The 25572-nt window shown below is 51.1% G+C and overlaps 1 protein-coding gene across 2 annotated transcripts in view; it reads right to left on the bottom strand.

The window, feature by feature from the left end:
- Positions 1-25572, bottom strand: part of SPOCK1 (SPARC (osteonectin), cwcv and kazal like domains proteoglycan 1) — a 430304-nt gene that overhangs the window by 74232 nt on the left and 330500 nt on the right. The window lies entirely within an intron of this gene.

Raw genomic sequence — 25572 nt, 5'->3', positions numbered from 1 at the left:
CTGTGATGGGCTTGAGGGAACAGACAGCGGGCTCTGTGCCCTGAGTTGCTATTGGCTGCATCTGAGCTGAGAGCTCACCCCTTTTTGACTGTACAATCCTCAAGATCAAGGCCTGTGTGCTGTCAGTCTTCTGCAAAGGCCCTTGGGTTCCGGACCATGTTTGCATCTGGCGGAGGTTCAGAGGAGGAGGAGACAGGTGAATTTTACACCCTCCCCCCCCCCACCCCTTGCGGAAGCTCTTATCCGGTGCTGTGGGGAGTGGTTTAAAAGAAAGGAAGGAGGAGATACAGCTCTTGCCTTCGGAAAACACTAGCGCATGGGAAAGGCCAGGAGCATTTGCAGAGCAGCACACATGAGTGCAGATGAATGCTGGCCCATTGTGAGAGGACCAGCCATTCATTCCATACCAACTATCAGAGAGGGAAAGCCTGCTTCTAAGTGTCCTGGAGTCACTCTTGTGGAACTCCAGTGTCACCACAGCCGCTGCCGACCCAACCCCTGCAAGAGCAGCAGACAGGCCTCCAGGGCGCGGCTCCCCCTTCATGCAGAACTCCCTTCCGTGCGTGCCTGCCAGATGGCGAGGATGCGCTCAGTGTGCACATAGGAGATGCGGGGCTGGATGAAAACAGCCATGGTTACAAAGATAATAATCTAATAAAAAAATTAAAAAAAAAGAAAAGAAAAAGACAACAGCCATGACCCCGACCTCACACATTAGCTGACTTAACGAGGAAGCAAAAACCGCTGTTCTTCTGAAGCCGTGTGGCCGTGGCCGTGAGGGGAGGCAGGATGTGTGTCTATGGCAGGATGCAGCACAAAAGAGGGCCCCAGGGATGGGCATGAGCCAGGCCCAGGGGAACAGGGAAGCTGAGACAGAGCTGAACAAGCTGGCAGAGCACTCTACAGCAGATGCAGGCCACCTTCTAGAGAGAACATCTGGGCCTCAGTTGTAGTTCAGCTCCAGATCCAGGAAAGCAGCAAAACCAGGTAGGTGACACCAGGACCAGCTGCAATGACCAATGACCCTCTGCCCTGACTCTGATCAATCAGTGGAGACCATGACCCTGAAAGAACATGGCTGGAAAACTGATGAATATTCTGCTGAGACCCTCCCCTAAGATTCCCACCTACAAGAGAGATAAAAACCTCAAGACAAAGACCCAGTACACAATCTCCTCGGAGAGCAGCCCACACCATTCCCTTTCCCCTCTTCTTCCCTCACAGCACACATCCCCTAAACTCTAAGGGACCCCATGAGGCTTGCAACCAGGGGAGCAATGGGCAGCGGCGGCTTGTCCCAGACCAACCCCCTGAACCTGTCTCCAAGGCCCCCTTTTTCTCTGACTTCCCAGGGAGCTAAGGCAGCCTAGCCTAGGCTCTCCTGTTGCTTCTTCTATGCTAAGCCTTTCACAGCTTTAATAAACATTCTCATAATCGCCTGGGCTCGTCTGTGAAATCTTCCCTACACCAAGTCCAGAACCCTGCCAGCTGGCCCTAGGCAGATATGCTCAGGACGAGGACCATGTCAGGTAACAGGAACATCGGCAGACAGTCCAAAGGGACAGAGATAAGCAGAGGAACGCTGTCAGCGGCAAGTGAGTCTCCACTTCACGCAGCCCTTAAATTCTAAGGGACCCCATGAGGCTTGCAACCAGGGGAGCAATGGGCAGCTGCAGCTTGTTTTTAGCACATTGGATTAGGACCCACCCTAATGGGCTCATTCCAACACTAGAGGCCTGGTGCACATAATTCATGCAGATGTGTGTGTGTGTGGCGGGGGGGGGGGGGGAGAGGGGGTCCCTCAGAGAGCATGGTGCATGCTCAGGGTTGGAGCGAGCTGAAGACACTGGCCAGCCCTCTCCCCCTCCCCTTCCTCCCTTGGGCCCGCTCTCTGGAATAGCTCTCTATTTCAGACTGGCAGTTCTCAGACTATCTGTCAACAGCATCCCCAAAGCCAATTTAGAGGAAACTGTGAAATTTTTTGGTATAAAGTCAAATGTAGTACATTTACTTCCATAAAGCCTTGTCACACTGTCACTGTAACTGCCTGTTTCTATCTGGGATCGGCTGTAACACTTTCCCCAAGCGTCCTCCGGCTCCCCGGAAGATGGGTCTTCGCGTGCTCACCACCCTGCCTCACAGCACCTGGGCTGTGCGCCTGCCTCTCCGAGTCCACCCTGGAGGTGGAAGAGCAAAACACAAACTACAACTGACATTCTTGGGAACTGATGAGGGACACCCATAAGTCCTCACAGTAAAGAAAAACAAAACTTGGGGGGTATTAAAAAAAAAAAAAAAAAGGAGGAAATAGGTATAAAATAGGGAAATCGGTATAAAATAGGTCCTTTTTGGATTGGGAGTGGAGAGCCAGTCAATGACACAAAGCTCACAGGTGGCCACAGCCAAAGGCAGGCCTGGAGCTCCATGAGCAGGGGACAGAGACCCAGGCAATGAGTGGGTCCCGTCACAGGTCACTGCTGCCTGGGGGAGCCCTCCACCCGCAGGGTCTGAGCAGCCAGGAATCAGCCCTGCTCTGGCCTCCACTCTCCCTCCAGAGGGAAAGCTCTGCACCTGGCCTTAGGGGTAAAACTGATGTCTCATAAAAGATATTTTGAAGTCCTAACCCCAGTATTGTAGAGTGTGGATTCAGAAATAGGGTCTTTATAAAGACAATGATCCTATATAATAAAACCCTAATATGCAAATCAACCGAAGGGGAATGACCGGTCTCTATGATGTACACTGACCACCAGGGGGCAGACACTCAATACCTTGAGCTTCACACCCTTCCCTTCCCCTCTTCTCCCCCACCAAGAGGGAGGCAGCCAGCCACAGTGATCAGGGAGCAGGTGCCAGGCCACCAGCCAAGGCAGGTGCCAGTGGGGACCCCCCGATCGCCCTGCCTGCTGGTCGCCCTGCAGATGGCCCTCATCACCAGCCAGGCCCAGGGATCCTACCCTATATATTGGGAACAGTCTCTTAGATTTAATTAAAACCTGGCAAGGTTACCCTAACAGTGAAAAAACAGGATGATGCAGAGATAACATGCATGGACTCTGTCTTGCACGTTTTGTGGTCAGGCCTTAATCATGACACTTATAACTGTGTGACAAAGCCAATTACTTAACTTCTCTCTGCTTCAGTTTTTCCACCCATGAGGTAGGGAAAATGGTACTACTGCTTCAGAAGGATCATGTTATGTACTGCTTTTTATGATCAGGGCAAAAAAATGTAGCGTCCCAGATTGCGGGAGGGATGTCCGACTGCCGGTTTAGGCCTGACATCCCCTGAGGGGTCCTGGATTGCGAGAGAGGGCGAAGGCCAGGCTGAGGGACCCCACCCCTCCACCTGCATGAATTGCATCCACCAGGTCTCTAGTGTTGTGAATGAGCTCGTTAGGGTGGGTCCTAATCCAACAGGGTGTGCTTTTGAGAAGGGGAACCTTGGACTCTGAGACAGAGGAGTGCAGAGGGGAGAGGATGGTGTGAAGACGCAGGGAGGATACTTTGGCCGTGCTTGCAGCTGCCAGGAGCTAGGAGAGGGACATGAGATGGAGTCTCCCTCACGCGTCAAAAGGAACCAGCATGCCCACAGTCAATTCCAGACTTCCGCCTCCGGACTGGGACGCAATACATTTGCTGTTTAAAACCCCCAGTCTGTGGCACAGCGGCCCTAGCAAACTGATGTGCCTTCCGTCCAGATCTTCAAGAAGAGATGGTCTCTGAGGAATGCAAACACCCGTCTTACTTAGGTTTACAGAGCACAGAGCTTGTGCCAAGATGGCCCGGCTCTCTTGGAACGAAGTAAATAACCCGAACGGCAGGCAGCCTCGGGACCCGGAGCAGCTGGACGTAAAGAACTGGGCCAAATTAAATCAGCTGCTGCGGCTCCCGCCCACAACGGAGGAAACATGAAAAATGCAAGCCTTTATATTGACTTTATAATAAAGAAGTTAAATAAGTAATTAGCCATAATTATTTAAAGGAAGAGAGTTGAGAAAGTGGGAAACCAGTGAAGTATTGTACTGGAACCCGTTTCATACAAATGCAAATATAAATGTAAATGGGAACCCCGAAACTCCCAGACCCTCCACCTACTGCTGGAGATGAGTCTCTCCGGGCCTCACGGGGACAGAGGAGACAGGGAGAGCCAGAGATTCACGACTGAGCAGAAATATTTGAAATGTTGACCTACTTCAAAATAAAGGTGCCAGCAGATTTCACAACCAATCTTCCCTCCCGTTTTGCATAACACACTGACTTGTGGGAACGAGGGAGCATTTGCCGGCGAAGGGCCGGTAAATCCTTCTCTCCTGTGATTTGTAAAGGAAAACTAATAACCTCTGTCTGGTTCACTGCTCACGCAGGTCTCTCTCCCCCGAGAGCAATTCCCCACCACTCGCACTCTTCCATTTGCCTTGCACGCTTTGGGTATTATTTTTAACATTTTATTTAAATTGCTTTCTCCACTGTTTTTCATCAACCTATCATCTATTTTTAAACCAGACTGTTGACAGTTCACAGTTGACAATTGTGTTCACAGTTGATGAATTCTGATTTGTTTTTACTCCCCTAAAATCATGTCAATGGAGGGGGGCGGATAATCTCACAGCTCTGCTGTCTTTAGTAATGGGGCACAAAGTGAGTGGCTGCTGACTGCACGCACTACTCCTGAGGGATGGAAGTACAGCCGCCCATCTCTGCCCAGGGCCCGAGTGTGTCCATGGTCATCAGGAGGAAGCTGTGGAAAGACATCGGTCCAATTCAGAGTTTTACCAAACCTGTATATACACGCGTGCCTGTGTGTGTGTGTGTGTGTGTGTGTGTGTGTGTGTGTGTTCCTTCTTCATTTATTGAGCGCCTACTATGGGTCAGGCCCCAATCTAGGCCATGAACCAACACCAGGATCAAGGCCCTATTCTCATGGAGTTTATGTGGCTGGTGCCGGTGAGGGCTGCATGCAGACACAAAGGACAGCAAGAGACAGAGAAGGATGGGGTAGGAACGTGCATTCAACGGTTGTGATTTTAGCATGGACTGCATATTAGGTGAGTTGAATTACTGTTCTTGTAGATATAATAATATCTACTACGATGGCTGTCCTGTAGGAAAAGCCTGTTTACTTTCCTTAGGGGAAAGGTGTCCCAATGCCTGCAAATTATTTCTCAATAATTTAGGGTGAAAAGTATATATGTGCAGAGAGCGAGAGCACATTGAAAAATGTTAAGAACTGCCAAATCTCGGTGATGGCTAACAAATATACATAGCATTATTCTTTAAATTCTTCCACATGTTTAATAATTATTAAGCCAACAGCTAGGGGAAGATAAAATAATGGAACTTCCTTTGCCCAGTGGTGCTAGGAAAACTCTTCCCAGAAATCACTCCTACTTGCTCTTTGAACTGCTCCATCTACAGGGCCGGCCCTGCCTGCTGCAGGGACTTCCTCCCGGGCCTCCCTGCTGAAGGGAGCGCGCGCAGGGGAAGGGGCAGTGAGTACCTGGTTCACCCTCTGCAGGCCTGGCCTAGGACCCTACAGAGCAGGCCTTCAGCAAGAATTTGCCAGACAAATAACTGAGGTTCTCCTGAATCCCAGTTCTCTCCATGGATGTAAGCCAGAAGCACTGAGCCACGGACCTGCAGCATTTCAGATCTTGCAAGACACTTGTGTTGCATGCAGGGATACTGAGGCTGGAAGAAGACAGCATCTTGTGTCAGGTCTCTTCTCCGGCTGTGTTTATCTTGTCACGGTGTGGCCAATCCTTCTTCAGTGAACAAGGAAGGGATTCCAGTCCCGTCCATGCCCCGTCTGTGGCAGGCTTCCCTTTAGAGCCACGGAATGAACTTTCTCCACCTCCTGGAACAAAGCGCGTGCAAAGTGCTGCACACACAATGCCAGAGGCAAGGGGCCGGGCTCCGCAAGAGGGGAGCCCGAGACAGAGACACCATCTCTCCTAAGGCAGGAGGAATCCATGGGATGAGTCACAGCTCTGAGCCAACTCCTCCTGCCTTCCTGCTCCCAACAGTGACAGACTTTGGTGAGGGGAGCCGCGGGGTGTCTGCCCCCCCCCCCCCCCCGCATGCCTCCAGGGTCACTCCCACTCCCTGCCCTGCTCCCAAGGCTCTGCTTTAGCTCAGCACACACCTGGGGCTTCCTCGCCTCCATCTCCCGCCCTTGCAGTACTTCTACCCCCACCCCAGTGTCCTGCTATGAATAGGAGCTCAGACCTTTGACAGGACCCAAGAAAGGCAAAGCTCACAAGATGATGGAGGTCAAGCCCGCCTTCTCCCCAACCCCCCCCCCCCCCCCCAGCACTAGAGGAGAGGAGCTCCAAGTAGAAATAAAGCTGATTTACACAACGATGAAGAGGTATGCCACTTCCAGGAAGCAGGGACAGCTGGGGGGACCTTCCTCTTCCTTGCCTGGCTCTTTTCCCCTCCAGGCAGGCCTCCTGGGCTTCCTCCTCGGTGCCCAGTGCCACTGGCTCTCACTGCACTCCCCACACTGCCCCCATGTGCCTGCTCCATGCCTGCCTCCTGCAGGAAACATGCTCCTTTGTCTAGCTCCTAGGGAAGGGACCAACATTCTGCAGCTCCGAAGCTGCTTTCTGGGATATTGATTTTAAGCTGTTTGTTAAGAAAGAGCCAGAAGGAACCTTTGACCCTTCCCCTTTCCCCAAAAGATTCAGATGGAGAAACCTGCTTCAGGAAGGAGATCTTCGGAGGCAGCCTTAGCCTAATTGGAATCAAGTGTGGTAAACACGAGGCTACAGGCAGATGGCCAGGACTGTTAGCTGGACACCCTGGTCCCGTTATTTCTGAGCAGCCCCGGGAGGATTTTCCTTCTATTCAACTACCTGTAAGCAAACCATTTCCACCTCTGAGATCTAATACCCTCTCCCCCCGCTTTCTTCTTTGTTCAATTTTGTCTTATATACGTAATCAATGTTGCCTCACAGATGTTGGAATTTTCATGCCTTATGTGAATTCCCCACGCACCTGTGTTAAACTTTCTCTCCTTTAATCTGTCTGTCTCTGTTAATTTGGCTATTAGCCTAGCCAGAAGTTAGGAGGTGGGAGGGAAAGTATGAATATCTTTTTGTCCCCACACTAGCATACTTAATGCAGGTCTGTTTACTGATGGGATATAACCTGTGGGGGAGCTGGTGTGGGTAGGTTTGTTATGCATATTAAGAAACTGAAACCTCCCTGGAGAAAGCCAGTGGCTGCCCTTGAAGGAATGGCAGGCTTCATTGTGAATGCAGCTCATTCAGTTTCTCCCTGGCCAGGCAGTGTGGTGTGACTGAGACTCCTGAACAGCCAGGGGCCTGGCAGAGCCTCTGGGCATCTCAGGAGATGAAGGAAGGAAGGGCGGCCCCTGCTGGAGGCAGCTGGGAGGCTGAGCGACGGCTGGGAACTGAAGCTGGCTGGCCTCTTCTTAAAGGAAACCCTTGCAATGTCAATGGCACTAGTGATAATGATGTTACTCAAAAGCACGGTAAGTTGTTGAGTTAGCGAAAGTCACCTGCAGAAGTCAGGCTGATGAGCCTACAGACCCAGCTAAGACAATGTGGGCAGCTTCCCTTTGTGCTCCGACGGCGCCAGCCTCAGCGCCTGCGGAGGTGTAGGGCCTGCAGCTGCTGGGGCTGAGAGAGCACCTGTCACGTAGCATAATGGGCTCTCCTGAGCATAGCATTTCAGGAGCTGACAGTCCAGGGTGGCCCAGCCAGGCCCTCAGAAATGATCACTGGGTGTCTGAACTTGACTCCCACCTAGTGGTAAGTAAGCTCTTTGAGAGTGAGAACTGGATGCTGTCCATGGTCACACACACACCGCCCCCCTCCCCGCGCCCCCCCCCCCCGCCCCCCAGGACCAGCAAACCTGGCACCTCCAAAGTGGGCAGAAGGGGCATGCTGAAATTAACTCATCACCACCCAGCAGCTCCAGGAAGCTAGGGATCTCCACTCCCATTTCACAGATGAGGAGAATAAGGGACGGAAAAGAGGGAGGGAAGGGAGGAAGAGAGAGAGGGAGGGAGGAAGACAAGAATGACAGAGGAGAGAGGAGGAACAGAAAGCAGTGGGGAGGCTGAGAAGGAGAGAAAAATAAGGAGGAAAACAAGGAAGAGAATGAAGGACATGCTGCAAGTGTAAGGAGAAGCAGGAAGCCCCAGGAGAGTTGCCAGAAGGTGTGTGAGCAGATGCGGTGAGGGCAGGGGCCCCCTCACAAGTCTCCCGCCCACCTGGCTGTGTGGGCTCAGGCAGCTCGGGGAGAAGGAAGAGGCTGTTCTGAGGTGCTGGCACCTGCTAAGGTCTGTGCTGCTATAAATGTCCCCGGGATACCTGCCTGTCTCTCCAGCTGCCCCTGCTTCCTGGGAGGCCCGCCCCCAAGAAGCCATCGTCCCCAGTGCCAGCCCCTCAAGGCAGGGCAGTTTCTCCCACAGAGAGGATGAACAGGAGGGGGCAGGCAAGCTGAGGTGGCACCTCCTCACTTTCTGACTCTCACCTCTCCGGCTGTGATAATGGAGGAGAGAGGCTTTCTGCTCAGGCCCTGCTTGCCTCTCTCTGCAAACCTAGGAGGGTATCCAGGCTCCACTGCTTGTAGAGGGGAGGACCTGAGCCATTTGCATAACCTGCCCAAGCAGCCTTTCCTTATCGCCAAACGAAGATAACCCCCTCCTGCAGCTGCCAGGGAAAGCAGGACCAGGAAGAGATCCCTAGCGCCAGCCTGCAGCTCCTGGCACAGGGCAGGCAATGCATCTTAGCTCCTCCCTCCAGGGCTCCAGCCCTGCCTTCATGCCTCCCTTCCTCCCACAGCTCTCCACTCGCGTGAGCTCAGTGAAATGCAGATTGTGAGTGATGCTCACCCCCTTTACATTCCCTTCACCCTCAGATACAGCTTTTGAGTCCAGCAGAAAAGGCCCCTGGGGATCCATGGCACCATGCGCCTCCACCCTCATTCCTTTGCTTCTCTCCCAAATGCACACCTGCTCTGCTCCAGAGCACAGAGCCCCAGGCAGTGGCTCATGCTCCAGTGTGGCCCCTCCTTCCTGACACCTGTGTCTGCAGCCCCCAGGGAGCCTGTGGTTGTTGTCCTGGAGGGCTCCGGGCCTATGCCCACCTCACTCTGACACTTACCCAGTATTGCAGTGACTGCTTTCTTGCCAGGCTCTCTTATGAGCTCCACAAACACACTGTTCTGATTCACTTGTTCAGACCCAATGCCTAGCCAAGCATCTAAAAAGAGCAGGGACTGAATACGCGTTGATGGACAAACGGATGCTTGGGCAGATGAACTGATGCACACAGTCCCACCTATCTCCCTGTGTGCTGAGCGAGTCCTCCTCTACCTGCCCAACAAACTCATCTCTCATCACACAACTCCAGGCTATGATACCCCTTTGGCCTGTGAATGGCCTCTGGCACACTGTCTCCCAGAGACAAAGCATGGACGGTCCCTCCTACCACCCAAGGCGATTCTCCCTGCTTTTGGGAGGTCGGAGCCAAGATCCCCAAATGCCACCCCTTTCCTCAGTGGTCGGATTAAAGCTCAAGTCCTCGTCTTTGAGCCCATCCCCTCTGGTCCTAACTGTGCTTCCCCAGCAACTCTGCCCCCCCTCCTAGCTCCACCCTCCTCCCAGTCTGATGCTCCCCACCTTTCCCTTCCCAACCCCCTCTGGGAGGATGCCTGCTGCTCCTGGCTCCAGACTCACTTCCAACCTCCAGGTCCCCACCGCCATAGCCCACCCCTCTCTGTTCCCTCCATTTATAATGGAGCTGCTGGGCTCCGGGCTCCTGTGTAATACATCTGCAGAGTAAAGCCACAAGCACGATACTAGGCATGTCTGCATCCTCCATGGTGCTGGTAGAGATGGCTAAATGACATATAATTAATTAAATCTATTAACTGTTTGCAACAAACTAGTCACCATGGCACCGCACTCTGTGTTGAAAGCTTTACCATACTGCCTCCCTTAATTGTCACCCCGGCTGCATCGCCGTAGGAACTATGGTAATGATTATAGGAACTTACATGTGAAGAACTCGGGCCCAGGCCCGTCTGCCCAGACAGTGCCAGCTCTGAGGTGCAGCCAGGACTAAAACCCAGGCTACCTGACCCAAAAGCCTGGGCTCCTAGAGATTAATTACAGGTCAAGATTTTACCAGCTTAGACAACGGTCCTCCCATTAGCTCTTGGTACCTGTGGGAACTCCTCTCTTGTCAGGAAAGCAAGGTCACACAAACCAATGGGGGACCCTCCGTGTACCAAGGCCTCATGCCCTCGGGCTACCCTGTTCTGCATCTGGCATGGTGGAGAGGCGGTGCCTCTCCCAGCTGTCCGGTAGGGCCACGGTCGTGGTCCCACGGGAACGGGGGCTCCATGAGGGCAGGGGCCTTGGTCTTTTCATTCATCGATGCATCTCAGGCACCTAGAACAGTGCCCAGCACATAGCAGGCACCCTGATTTGTTCAGTGAAAGGATAAATGAATGAGCTAAGAAAAAGCCCCCGGAAAACTACCAGACTGACCACGAAAGAAAGAATGAGTTCCTCTGAGAAATGTGGGGAGAGAACCACAGATGTTCTAAGCAGCAGAGAGCACTTCACAACCACCAAGGGGGCGGGAGGGGGGTGACCAGGGCCCCAATGAGAAGGAAGGTCAGAGCAAACAGAAGGCTACACCAACCATGACCTCTCCAGTCAGCCCAGCCATGCCTCTCAGTGGCTTCATTCAAACTAATTTTCTCCTGGTTCTGAGCCCCTCAGGACCAGGCTCCCTGTGGTTAATCACTCGGAGCTCAGACAAAGGTGATCCACCTCTGCTCTGGTCCCTCGGCAGGAGGGCTTGCTGTTGGGTCCCGGAGTGGCCCCGAGGATGAGCAGTCGCCTTCCCCATGCTGTCTGCGTTCCTTGTCACCACTCACAGGCTGCAGAGACAGGCTCCCGGTTCCTGTTTTCTGACCTGGTGACCCCTCTGAGAGCCTGGGCATGGAAACCCTACTCCCCTCACATCCAGAGACTCCACAGAGAAGCAGGAGGAAACGTGGATGGAGAAAGAGGAGCAGCAATTTCTAGAGTGACAGGACGCATGCTGATCCCAGCAGCCCCTGACATTCTGAAAAACGAGGGAACAGATGCCAGCTAAGCATCTCCACCAACCACTTTCCAAAGCTAACACCTCGCAAGGTCAAAAAAAGCCATTAACATCTCCCCACAGCCGGACACAAGATAACCATCGCAGCATTCAGCTTCACTCTCTCTGCTCTTCCCCTCTCCTTTCTCTGGAAAACAAGCCTTTCTGAACAAAGCCTGCGTGTGCTCATAAGCACCAAAATGACGAAGCCATGGATACAGGTGATCAAAAATGCCAAAGCAGGCTTTTGACCAGATGCAACAAGAGCAGGGGGATCTTTAAGAAAATGAGACAGTAGCTTGAACTTTGAATTCCTGCCTGATTTTCCTACGTAAAGATGAATGACCCTGCGGTGCTGAACGGAGAAGCCGCACAACTCAAAGGGGATCGCTTTACCGCATCACCTCTGTGCAAAACACATTTAAGTAGTAAAACGCCCCTTCAAGGTTTCACTCCCTGGTGGAGCCGAGTTGTGAAGCTGGTGAGGGCTGAACTGACTCGCACTTTCCTTCTTTTTAAAAAAGTATATCTTTTTATTCATTTCAGAGAGGAAGGGAGAAGGGGAGATAGAAACATCGATGATGAGAGAGAAGCATTGATCGGCTGCCTCCTGCACACCCCACATCTGTAACCTGGGCATGTGTCCCAACTGGGAATTGAACCATAACCTCTTGGTTCATAGGTGGAGGCTCAATCACTGAGCCACACCAGCCGAGCTTCCTTCCTTCTAATTAAGCTGTTTGCCCCCAAACAGCTCTCATCCCATTTCTTCGAGACCCCGATGAAACGTGAGCCAGCTAGACCACGTGCCCCACGAAGCTGACCTCTGACTACTCTGCCCCGGGAGGTAAATAGGAGTTCTTGGTTCTCACTGCTCATCCATGGCCAGCAAAGTCTAAGTCTTATCACTCATGGGAACCCCTGTCCTCTTGTACTTCCTCTTGGGGCCAAAATTAGAAACCCCATGGACTCTGAAATGGCCTTGACTTGACACGTACGAGGCTCCTGAGGATCTGGTATCTAATGTCAGGAAGCAGGTACCTGGGCAACTTCTGGGCACGTACAGGAAAACGCAGGCACCAAACCAGGTCTGTCCTGGGGACAAAGGGAGCACTTGGAAAAGCTGTGTCCAACACCCACACAGGCTCAGTCTCTTAATGCGATGCCACACCCCCGACCAGGTGAGTAGGGACAGTTATGTAGATAGATCGGAGGGGGAAGCATTGGCATGGGCCCCAAAAAAGAGGGGCCAGAATAGGAGCCCATTGTAAGAAGGCAGGCCCTGGGGACAGAAGTTACCAGAAGTCCTTGTGAAGACTGCCGAGGACGGCAAGGTTCAATGAGGACACATGACCATTATCTAGGTACCGGGGACACAGACAAAAGAGTAGCCACTGGTGGAGGTTTTCAGAGTCAATCAGCCCTCAGTTTCCACCCTGCTGTGTGTCCTTGGGCAAGAAGGGGCCATGCAGGCCATAGGGTCCAGCCTGGGCCCCTTCTATAGAGGCCTGAGCAGAGGTGCAGCTTCAAAGATGACAAGCTCATCAGACATTCAGTCCTCAGATCCAAGCCTCTCACAGCCTTCCCTTCCCCCGATGTCCAAGTCAGACGGCTGAGGCTATCCTCCCACCCCTACCACGTTGCTACTTGCACATTTTGCTGTCAGTCCAGAACCTGTGTTCATCAGGCCAAAATTCATTAAGGGAGCCCGGCTGTGATCTCCAGGAAGCTAGCTGCTCTCCGTCTGATATCATTTGCGTTTCATACAGCTGAGTGCTTTTTCAAACACTGTAACACCACACTCTGGGGGCCCCCATGGACCCAGGGGTACAGCCCCGTGTGTGTGGTGGTGCCTGTTGCCTTGTGTGTGCTCCCTCCTGTGTCAGGGACGCGGGCGCTGCAGAGTAATAAGGAAAGCTCACGCCGAGGGGCCCCTCCTCCTATGGTTGCCACAGATAATTAAGCTCATCAATTATGGCCTCTTTGCTGCGTAAGGAGGATGCCACTGGTGAAGCCCACAGGGAAGCCGGTAATAATACATCAGCCGCTCAGAGCCTCGGGAGCCGTTCTGCTGACTTCCCAGAAGAGAAGAGCAGAGTGGTTAGAGCAGGAGTTCACGTCATCTCACCTGGTGCAGGTCCACCCTGGCTCTCGACCTCCCAGCTAAGGGAGGATTAACGAACCCTTCTATGCCTTGGTTTGCTCAACTGTAAAATGGGGTGAAATAATAACCTGCCTCTGTGGACTGTTGTGCTCCATTTATTCAACTCATACCAGTATTTCTTGACCACCTACTATGTGCCAGGCAGTGTTCTAGTTGCCAGGGGTAGAGAGGTGAACAAAACAGGCCAGGCTCACATTCTAGAGAAGGAAGCCAGATACAGGCAGATCTCGCGTTAGCGTGTTCCGCGTTACTGTGCTTTATAAATGTAACTTTTTTTTTTTTTTTTTTTTTTTTTTTTAACAAATTACAGGTAGAAGATTATGACTTGCTTTATTATGATACTCGCTTTGCTGTTATGGTCTGGAATGAGACCACAGTACCTCTGAGATATGCTTGTACTAGAAAACAATAGTAAACGAAATGGCGTATATAAATGCCAGGCTCCGAGCAGGGGCTCCTTGGGAGCTGGGACACACAGGATACCTTCGGGGTGCACACCCTCCCCTTCTCCTCCCCCCCCCCCCCCATGCCGCCATGGAGGGTGTGGGGATGAGACCAAGGACAGCACTTCTCCTGCCTTGGTCTTGGGACACTGCTGGGCTCTGTCCCTGCAGTGTGACGGAGGGAACCATGACATGATAACAATCCTACTGGGGCAGGGGTGAGGCAGGCAAACCCAGACTCAGACCCCGACTCTTCCCTGCTGGCTCTATGGCCTGAAGAGCAGCCCTCGCTCTCTGAGGCTCAGGTACGCAGGGTGACAGTTTGGGCTCAGCCCTGGGCCCGGCACAGGGTAGGTGTTTGTTCTGCTCTGCCAACCCCACCATCTCCCCACGCCGACTCAGGATGCCTCCATTCCACTTCTGAGACTGTGCCCAGCATGCCTGGGGCATATAGAAGGAAACACCAGGACTTAAATGTAGGGCCACTCCAAGCCACGGCTTTGAGGCATCTGAGAGCAAGAGAGGGAGGTGACATTCCCCAGCAGAAGCTCAGCTCCAGAGAGATGGGCCCCGCCCACCACCTGTGAGGGTGTCAATCTGCTGACGGGCCCCCCTCCGACTTTCCCGCCCCAGAAGGAAGGAGGAGGCTACTGATGGGGAGGCTGGGTGGAGACCAGATGGCTTTAGAGGCCACAACCAGTGCCCGGGTGAACCCTAAGAACAGTTTCGCTCTCTACGCTGGGGAGGAAGAGCCTCACCATCCCCAGAGGAGGGGAAGAACGGCGAACAGGCGCCCCCACACACAGGAGAAAAGGGCCAACGCACCCCAGTTCCATCAGGACTGCGGTGACCGCCCAGTGCCGGGGACAGCGACGGGACTGACGAGGGCGACCACTAAAAGCAGAGCTCCCTGTCCATTAGCTCATTCGGTCCTCACCATAAGCCTCTTTGGTATACACGCTTGGTTCTTAAAAGACTTGGCAACCACATGGGTGGGGAAACTGGGCTCGCCACGTGTGAGCCATCATAACCCCCGTCCTGCTCACACTGGCAGTGCCTTCAGGGCTGGGGCCGGGGCTTTGTGGTCAGACCTTGTCGGGTCCCAGTTCTGCCCTTCACCACATCGTCTGGTTATAACACCTATGCCCAGGGCTGGTATGTATAAGGCAAATGACATTACAAATGCTCAAGTGTCTGGCACGAGGACTCTCCATCTGCCCCCCTCCTTTCCTCATCTTCCTGCCCCACCCTGGCCTTGTTAAGTGGGTGCAGAACAGCTGAGGGCACCTGAGTGGCTAGGGACCCAGAGAGCTTCTGCTTGGACTCCCAGCTCCTTCCCTCTGCTCCTCACACCATCTCTCTCTTCCATCCATACCCCGCCCAACCCCAAATGTTCTTTGTTGGGGGCAAAGTAGGCCACCCCAAAGGTTACAAGATGCCCTACCAGCCCCACCCAGATGCAGACCCTAAGCAAGGACGGCACAGTGCCCCTGTCATCCTCAGCGTACGTGATGGATGAAGAAACTGAGACTCAGAGAAAGCATGCGATTGGCCCAAGGTCACGGATGACACCACGTAGAGCTGTGACTTCACCAATGTTTTCCGGGTCCTCACCAAGGGCTGCTCTTAGGTAACACGCTGCCACTTCCCCGCTGCCGGGGAAGTCCTTGTGGGTAGTTGTTGAAATAAATTGAATCAATACAGTAACGAGGAGACAGGAAAAGCCACCTAAAGAGAGAGATGAAGGGAGCAGGGCACCGCCCGTCTTTCTTTCCCTCCCAACTGATGAACTGAGGGTAGAGGGGTCACTGAGCCACCGCACTCCTGACCGCCTGCCTGCACCAACAATGAAGGCCACGTCCCAGGCTGCATCTGAGGGGCTGACTGCCCCAGCGCTCTTCCCGTCAGCCCTGGCTCTTCCCCAGAGGCCCCGCCAGGTCTGGGCGGAGCCCTGCTGCAGAACACAGATGCAGCACCAACTTCTCTGAGCTTCCGCGTCTCTCTCTGGGAAGTAGGAACGCTCAGCTCCTGGCACAGTGGAGCACTCCCACGGGGGATACTGTATATTTCTCATTAATATTATCAATACTGAATTTATGTCATCGGGTTCATCATAGGAGTTATTTCCTCAAGACCTCCAACCCTCAAAAAAATGCCTCCATCCTTGGGCCTCTCTGTGTGGCCGGAGCCACAGCCTCTCTCCCAGTGAATGGCACAGCGTGCGTGCCAGGGCGGGGGACCCGGGAGCACTGTGACCATGACATGCAGCAGACGCTGGAGTCAGAAGCACAGCATCAGCTTCAGGGGACCCAGAGAGGGTTCCCTAAACTGCATGGGAGAGAGAATACTGAAAGCCTCAGAAAGAAGGTCAGGAAGCAGCAGGGGGAAAAAGGAGAAAGGGGGATGTGATCCAGGGGAAATGCATGGGTAGCTCCCACCACAGGCTTCTATAACCCGGGTCTGCTGCCACCGTCCTCTCTAAGTTACTGGTGCTCGGAAGTGCCTACCACCCGCCCGTGGAGAGCTCTTGGGGAGAAGTCAGGAGACTCGGGTTCTAGTCTCTGCTTAGACGACAACCTGACTTGTCAGTTCTCAGATCTCAGTTTCCACATGTCGGGGGTCGGGGAGTGGGGGCCAGGAGAGGCTGGACTAGTTAGGCACCTGGCTTCCCTCCAACTCAAACAGAACATCCTACCTCATGAAGCCACATCCCTGCCTCCTGCATATTCATGGGGTAAAGTTAACTTCTAACCCCATCGATTTTTGTCAATGTGAGTTTCTTGTATGTTTTTTATTTGCTCAGCAATCTCTCGCAGATTTGAACGATGAGCAATATCTGTCTCCCAAGTGGGCTTGTTTCTACTTTTAGATTCAAATCACCTGATCAGCTTGCTCCAAGGCATTAGAGAGAGAGAGAGAGAGAGAGAGAGAGAGAGAGAGAGAGAGAGAGAGATTTAAAAAAAAAAAAAAAAGATGACATCAGGATCTAACATCTATCAACCTCTTAGAGAAAGTCTGCTGCTCTCCCTGCTCTCCCACCATCACCCCTACCCCTCTGGATGTCATTAGCTCTTCATGCCAGTCGCCTTTGTTTAGGTAGAGAATGTAGGCTGAGAGGTACACAAAGAAGTGGCCAGGTCGGTCCCTGATTTCAACGATTTTCAAGTAGATTAACTGGCAGCACATTCTGCGGGACTGGCGGAGTTACGTGGTGGAGCACGGCCTTGACCTTATGCTTTGTTGGGGCTGAGAGACAGAAAACCCTGTGGGAGACATCTCCCAGGCAGCCCTGCCACTTGGTGCAAGATTCTGAGGGTTGGGAGGGAATGCGGCCCTGGGGAATCCAGGAGCAAAACAGAGATTAGGAAAGAGGCTCAGAACCCAAGCCGGAGTCTCGGAGAGGAGAGGAGAAGTGTTCAGGTGAGGAGACACACAGTAGGTGTGCAGGAGAGGAGGCCTGGGGGGAATGTGACTGCGGCCAGAGGGATGCCCTGGAGAAAGAGGAGGGAGAGCGGAGGGGGGACAGAGTGGAGGCGAGCTTCACACACATGCCTGCACACTGCTGTTCTCACGCCCCATCACCCTCCTTATCCTGCTCTTGAGATGAGGTCTTTGACACGCCCTCTGAATCAGAGTGGAAGAAAACAGCCAAAACCCTTCAGAGCCACCCTGTCTCCATAGCATCTTCCAATTTTCTGGTTAGCGCTGCTGGCGAAGGTGCACCAAGTTGCCTTCAGGGCCCCAGGCTCTAAACTGGTGAGAGCTCCTGTCTCATATTGAGGATCCTAGTGGCTGGCAGGTTAATTTGCACCTTTGCCTTTTCCCATCCCCACCACAGCATGGTGCAGAGCCTGGGTGCCTGTGACCGAGGGCAATGGGCACCACTAGGTCTCCTGCTCCCGAGGCCAGGAGAGCTGTGCTGCCTCAGGTGCGCCACAGTACCCGCCCAGCCAGCCTGCTTGCAGCCACAGGAAGCAGATGAGGAAATAGGAAATATTTTCTGCTAAATGCCAACGTCCACTCAGCTTCAAAGTCCCATCAGATCCATCATTTAATTCTGAGATAAAAACATCAAAATATGCACCAGTTTTTACTAAAAACAAAGGGACTAGAGTTGAGAGCAAGCTTTTAGAAACTCACGTTTCCAAACTCACTTTGTGAAGCCCTGAGTTGGGGGACAAAAACAATGAGACGGCTCACGGTTAGAGCTGGAATGAGCAAAGGGGACCCTTCCGGAATACACCCGGAGGTGCGCCAGGACTGTGACAGGCCCCGGTGGCTGGGAGGACCCCACTTCCAGGTGACGGGCTAGGGGTAAACACAGGACTAACACCTGAACATAGGCATGCCTTGCTCTCTGACTTGGTTGGGACTCCAAGGAGAAATGAGTCAACTTGGAGATGGTTCATCATTTTACAACAGAAACAGCAATACTTTCCCTAACGAAGCTGGCTAAGCCCATATGAGACAAGCTGCCAGTTATAGGTTGTATTTCACTGAGAAAGGGTTGAGCTTGCCTCAAGAACAATCAACTTTGTGCAAAACAGCAATTTGAAGTTCATTCTTTTGTCAACAAAATTGCTGTATAATTTCCTAGCTTCTCACAGAGAAGCAATTAGGCAAGAAAAACATCCATAGCCGGGACACGTGGGAGAGGGAGAAGCATCCCTGAGCTGTTCTCCACCTCAGAGCACACTCTACCCCAGCGAGTTTCACCAGCTGGGCTGCCCCTGGCACATGCAGGCCTTGCTCCCTCAGGCAAGGCAGGCGTGTGGCACACAGATGTAGTAGGCTTTAGGACCCTTGAGCTTCCATCCAGAGCAGCTCACTGTGCAGCCAGCTGACACAAATGGCAGCTGAGTCTACCAGCTCCTCAAGGGCAGGTGCCGTGCCCAGCCTGGCTCCCCACTCCCCATGGCACAGCCAAGCTCAGGGACCAGAGCACAGCAAGCACTTTCACCCGCTGAAGTTAAGGAAAGTTTGAATGCTATGCAGAGTTTCATCTTGAAAGCATGAGGCATCTCCCAAGTGCTCCACCGGCTCTGAGCCGGGAGAGAAAGAGGGTCATGGCATGCCCAGAACAGGCAGATTTTGTCAAAGAAAAATCCCTTTGTCCCCTGGGCTTTAAAGCAAGGGGTTTGACAAGATGCAACTTGATTTTCCAGGGACTCTCAGGCACCTGGAGTCACGCAGCAGTGTCTCGTTCTGATAGTACTCTGTGGCTCAGGCTCAGATTCTAGCCTTCCTTCCCCATCTTCTCCCATGCTTATCCAGACCTGGAACGGAGCTAAGACCCAGGAGGGGAAGGCAACACAGGAGCATTGAACATGGGGCTATAGGTTCCCTTCCCACTCCTCAGTGCTCAGTGGCAACGAGGAGCAGAATGACAATGGGAAAGGCCTGGTGAAGTTGGCCAAGTGGATGCCAAGATGCAAAATTAACAAACCAGTTTCCTTATAAGTGTAGGGACTGTGCCTTTAAACTTGGGAGCTTGCGCCGAAACTGGTTTGGCTCAGTGGATAGAGCGTCGGTCTGCAGACTGAAAGGTCCCAGGTTCGATTCTGGTCAAGGACATGTACTTTGGTTGCGGGCACATCCCCGATAGGGGGTGTGCAGGAGGCAGCTGGTCGATGTCTCTCTCTCTCATTGATATTTCTAGCTCTCTATCTCTCTCCCTTCCTCTATGTAAAAAATCAATAAAATGTATTTTAAAGAAAATTCATTAAACTTGGGAGCTTGCCAGCCATTTCTTCCACCTTCCTAAGGGCCATGTCTTCTCTACTCCATTCCTTCCTTCCACCAATATTTACTGAGCACCTATCAGCTGCAGGCACTGTGGCAGGTGCTGTGGACATAGAGTAACGGCTCTAGCAAAACAGTGCCACGTCAGGACAAGAAGAAACTCCCAATGGTTACACGAAACCAAAATGACAAAAGCCTCGCTGTAGCTGAAGCTGAGGAATAATTCCTTCAAAAAAAGCATCAACACCAGGCAGCTAAGTGCCCTGGGCTGTGCTTGGAAAGGGCCCGTGCGCACCTGCTGAGAGACGCGCCCTGGCAGCCTCTCCATTCCTGGTGTCTGGGTGCGGACACAGAAAAATAGCATCCCTTGGACAGCAACCTTTAATTTAATTGAGCCTCCTGCCATCTCAGCACTATTGGAGAACTGAAGCCTATTAATCCCTTTCTCCAAGACTGAAAACTCTTTACATATGGGGATTCACTTGACCTTAGAGCTTCTTTATTACATTTACTCACAAAGCTGTTCCATCCACCAAGACAAAACAGAACCCCCAGAGTGCTCAATCATGCCAATGCCTAGAGACACCACACACTCACACCCCCGTTCCGTCAAGTTCCTCGACAGGCCACAGAGACCTTCACAACCTGCCCCTGCTCACCTCCAGGCCTCAGAGCTCCCCCACCTCCACCCCCTACCTTCCAATAGCTAAGTGTCTACGGATTCGTTTCTCTGTGCCAGGCATTGTGCAAGCTTCTCTGTGAGGACCAAGTCCAGGGAGCATTGACAGAAGCACGGAGACCAGGGAGGGGCCAAGAAGTGGTCCAGGTGCAAGGAAACAGTGGCCCCATTGTCATGGAAACAGCAATGGTGATGAAAGGTCAAATCAGACCTAGTGTTGAGGTAAAAAGAGTCTTGCTGATGGGGAGCTGGAGGGCATGAGAGAAAGTGAGAAGTCCAGGTCGACTCCCAGGTTTTGGCCTGAGTGGCCTTGGGGGATGAGGGGAATCAGGAGCTGGTTGGTGATATGCTAATCAGGAAGGTGAGATGCTAATCAGGCAGCTAAGTAAGTGGTTCCAGCCGGCCATTCAGAAGCCATGGTATAAATGCACCATGCTATTATTATTCACTGCCTTTAAAACAGGAAAGACGAGTACTTCTTGACAAAAGACCGAAACCAAACAGCTCAGCGAAATCTAGGTTCAGATCCACCTGTGTGACACTTATAAAGGCAGGGATTTTCAAAGAATAACCCATTGTGTAAGTGTCATTTCTTCATCTGTAAAAATGAGGACAGTTATTTCACCCAGGTTGTTAGGACCAGACTTGGTGGTGAGCAGCACCAGCCAAGGATGGCACCAGGCACGGGGTAGGCACTATGCTTGCCTGATCGGCCCCATTCCCAAGAGCCCGCCGGTCAGGAGCCCGGTAAAGTCAGCCGTGGCTCCCCATTCTTATCATTAGCTATTATTCTCCATAGGTTGATGGAAACTTTATTGAGGAAAAAAGCCCAAGAAATTCCAAAGCAATACAGTAATACTGTTTTGAGTGACTGAAATAGCAGGTCAAGAAAAATGACAGCTACAGGGATAAAAATGTGGATCTATGAAACATGCAATCAAGAAAACCTGTGAGCTGTGAAAACCAAGTAACCTCAGGAACCTTTCCTCCCTCCCACCGCACCAGCTCCCCACAGAACAGAGAACATGGGTGGGCGGTGGGAGGGCAGGAGTGAGCGGGAGCTGCTCCCATTGAGGAGGTAGAGTCACCCAGAAGACCAGACTTTGGGAGGCTGTGGGCGCTCTTGGCACCCAGGGCTGTGACAAGTCAGCTCTGTTTATCTAATACAAAAATGGGGGTGCCCAAGCCTGCCCCATCCTCAGCCCCCACTGTCTGCAGTGGCCCCAAAATTGCTCAGTGGCACGCTTTGCTCATTTTCCATGGCTGAACACTCCAGCCTTTTCACACGGCTGAAATAAAACAGTGAATGCTGCCCAAGATAGAAAAAAAACAAAAGCTTGCCCTGGCTGGTGTTGCTATGTGGCTGTAGGAATGTCGAACTCAATCAGAGAAGGGGCCAAAATCTAAAATCCAGCCTAAATCGCGGGCCGAATGGTTTACTGAACAGTCATAAACTGTCATTGTGATGGAAACGCAGCGGAGTGCAGTGATGACAGCGCGGTGCAGGCCACATTGCAAGGCCTGGCGGGACGGATTTGGCCCGCGGGCCTTGTGTTTGACACATGTGGCGCTAGAGCATTTGGCCCACTCACCAAAGGGTCGAGAGTTTGATTTCTGATCAAGGGTTCATACTTGGGTTGCAGGTTCCATCCCACATCCCGGTCAGGGGTCAAGGTGCCTATCAAAGGCAACCAATAGATGTGTTTTTCTCATTTCATTGTTTCTCTCTCCATCTCTCTCTTTCACTCTGCTCTTGCCTACCTTCCACTCTCTCTAAAGATCAATGGGAAAAAGATTTCCTAGGGTGAGGATTGATAAAAAAAAAATAGAAAATTAAATTTATAAAAGGCAGAAAATTAAACCAGGTTTCCATGACAAACGCTCTGCATGAGGCTTTGGCAGGAAGCACCACAAAGAGGTGGTGCCAACAGGGTCAGTTGTCACCTACTGGATACCAAGCCCCGCAGGCCACTCAGAGCTGAGCCGGGGGCCATCCACTTTCCAGTTTGGGGAGGACAGTGTCCGCCAGAGGAGAGGAATTGGCACAGACACAGCTACAGAAGGGACATTTCAACTACCTGGGGAAGGGCTGCTCATGACACTTGTGAAATACTTATCACAGCAGCACCCTGAGCTAAGAAATGGACGAGCTGGTCCAAGGCAGGGCCTGCAGACTGCAGCCACAGGGTTTCTTGAAAGTTAAGAAAAAAATTCCATTTTCTCACCAATTTAACTGAATGCAACCCCTTCCAGGTTAATCTGAATCGGGTGGTTGTCACATCAACTTTGCCAAGTTTGGGTTTGACTGTGAATTTTGTAAGTTGTCAGGGTGATGTTATGGTGAAATCTGCCTCCTCCACTTAGGAGCCGAGTCTCTCTTTCCTCTTTATTTCAGGAAGGTGTTTAATACTGGTGTCCATTTTACAGATCTGTGTGAGAAGTAAGCATGGCCTTGTCATGCCATGGCATAGCACGGCGGGTGGCACGAGGTAAACATGCGGTGTGGTGTCAGTACTGGTGTTGGTGTGGATCACATCTAACAGTGGCCCACAGATGGGGGCTGGGTATGAGCCCAGGTGAGGAGACACAAACTGGCCTCTGGCCATATGATTAACAGGAGCTGCCTGTCCGGGAAGGAGCAGACTTAAGCCCAGTTATCTGTCCCCACTGCACACCTGGTGGGCTTGGTTAGGGTCACATTCCCTCCAGCCCAAAAGTGCTCAAGCCAGCAGCAAAGCTGATTACTTAGACCTCCCAGTGGTGTGTGCACCCTGACCTGATGTCCTAGCAAAGCTACTTACACTCTAGAGAGGGCAGCCAGCTCAGCGCACCTGCCTCAGTGCCTGTTCACCTACCAAGCACGTAAAAGAGGCTCACAAGCATTTGATGGTGAATGGATAGTGGAGTGAGGAGGAAGTGATGTCAGCATGAATCAGGTAAAAGGTGAGTGCTCAACAACATTCCCACCTGCAGTGCTGTGAAGGCCTGTGTCCATGTCTAGTCATCCAGCCATCCAGCTCCACTAGACAAGCTCTCAGCCATGACTCTGAAGGGTCATCCTTCCTCTGTCATCCCCCACAGCACTCACCTTATCCATGACTCTACCACACTCCTTACCTGGCTGGCCTTGGTATATGGGGAGTGTGCCTGATGATATGAGAGGGTTCCAAACCAGGCACCAAAAATGCTGAGGCCTACCCCAACTCCGCAGACTTGGAAGTTTGAATGGGAATCAGCAAGTGGAACTGACACATGCAAAGCCAAAAGGTGAAGCAGCCTCTGCAACCAAGTGGCCTTCAGAGGTGCCAACCTCCTTGTTCCCTGTCACATCAGTCCCAGGGGCTGCATCAAATATGCCACTCACTCTTCACTCACCAGCCCTGACCGCTGATTTTTGTCTCCCAGGTACTTACATGGTTTGCACAGAGACTCTTATCCCTCCCTCCAACCCAAGCAGCCTTTGAAGGCCTTGAGGTCACTGGTCACCGTAGGAGTCCTCTGCCATCCCAGTCACTCTCTGGGTGACTCTTCTGACTGCTGCCCAGTCAACTGAGACCTCTGCTTCTCAAAGAGATGCATAAGAGCAACGCCAGCAAATGAAAACCAGGTTCTGTACCTAGAAGGATATTAAAATCCAGGACACAGTTCAAGTGCAAAGGATTCTCCAGAAAGGAGACTCCAAAGTGATTGAGTGTTCAAGGTAACTTCATTTTTTTGTCTTTCAATGTATATTTACAGGAAAAACCTTTGAAAAACATCAACTCTATATGTCCTGACATTACTCGGCCTAGTTGAGGCTGCAAAGTGGGATCTTCCTAAGTGATGGAGAACACTGGCATCAAAAAAGAGAAACCTGGGGAGAATGTGCTAGCCTAGAGACACTCTACAGATCTGGTCTTTTTTAAAAAAAAACAAAAAAAAACTTTTTAAAGCAGCTGTATTGAGTTATATTCGCATTACACAGAGCTATACATATCTGAAGGGTACAATTTCATAAAACTCTGATAAGCATAAATACCCATGCATTCATAAAACCATCACTATTGTCAAGATAACTATCATATCTTCATCCCCTTTGCAATCCTGCCCCCTACAGGCCCACGGCCCCCAAACAAACCACTGATTGGCTTTCTCCCATCCCTACCCTGGTTGAGTCCAAATTGGAACCAAGTGACCAACATTTAAAAAGATTAGCTTACATTTTTCTAGGTCAACAAAACATATGTACTATTTTTGTCTGGCTTCCACTCAGCAAAGTTATTTTAATATTCATGTTGTTACATGCATTAGCAGTCCACACCTTTTTATTTTGGGGAGTATTCAGTTATATGAATATACCACATTTGTGTGTTCATTCACCTGGTGGACACTCAGGTTGTTTGCAGTGTTGAGATATCACAAATAAAGCTGCTGTGAGCATTTGTGAACAACTAATGGACTTTCATTTCTCTTGGGCAGGGGCCTAGAATTAGTATGACTTCATCATACTGTAATTTTAAAGAAACTTCTAAACTGTTTTCCACCATGGTTGGACCATTTTACATCCCCACCAGCAGCCTGTAAGGGTTCCAGTTCTTCCACATGTTGGCCAACACCTAATATGATTAGCCTTTTAGAATTTAGACATTCTAGTATAGTGGTTATAATTTGCATTTCCTCAATGACAAACAATGTTGAGAATTTTTTATGTGCTTATTTACCATCCACATATCATCTTTGAGATGTCTGCTCAAATCTCCTGCCCATGTTTATTTGGTTGTTTGTTTACTTATTACTGAATTTAGTGAGTTCTTTATATATTCTGCACAAGAGTCCTGTATCAGATAAATGATTTTCAAATATTTTCTCCTAGGCTTCATTTTTCATTCTCTTAGCAGTATCTTTCAAGGGCAAATTTGAAAAATAAGTATCTTATTTATTATTTTATGCATCATGTTTTTAGTGTCGTATATAAGAAATACTTGCCTAACCCAAGGTCACAAAGACTTTTTACTGTTTTGTGTTTGTTTGTTTTCTGGAAGTTTTACAGTTTTAGGTTTTATATTTTAGTTTATGAAGTATATATTTTTACAGCTTTACAAATTTATCACCTTTGTTTTTCCTGCAAATGTTAACTTTCTTCCTTCTTTCCACTAGTACTCATTTTATGCTTTCAACATTGGAGATAAGGTTAACAGGAGCTAGTTTCTCTACTCAATAAGTATAAATTTTTATTTAGGAAAATTTTTTAATATATGTCAAAGAGAGACATTAGTACAATGAATCTCCATAACATCAGTTCAACAATTTCAATATTTTGCCAGATTTGCTTGATTGTATGCTTTCACTCTTTGCTAAATTATTTTAAAGCAAATCCCCTATGTTCTTCACAATATATCTCTTTAAGAATGTATTTTTCTTATTCAGCTACAAT

Source organism: Pipistrellus kuhlii, unplaced genomic scaffold, assembly GCF_014108245.1.
Source record: "Pipistrellus kuhlii isolate mPipKuh1 unplaced genomic scaffold, mPipKuh1.p scaffold_m20_p_8, whole genome shotgun sequence".
NCBI lineage: Eukaryota > Metazoa > Chordata > Mammalia > Chiroptera > Vespertilionidae > Pipistrellus > Pipistrellus kuhlii.
This window is presented reverse-complemented; position numbering and strand designations above follow the sequence as displayed.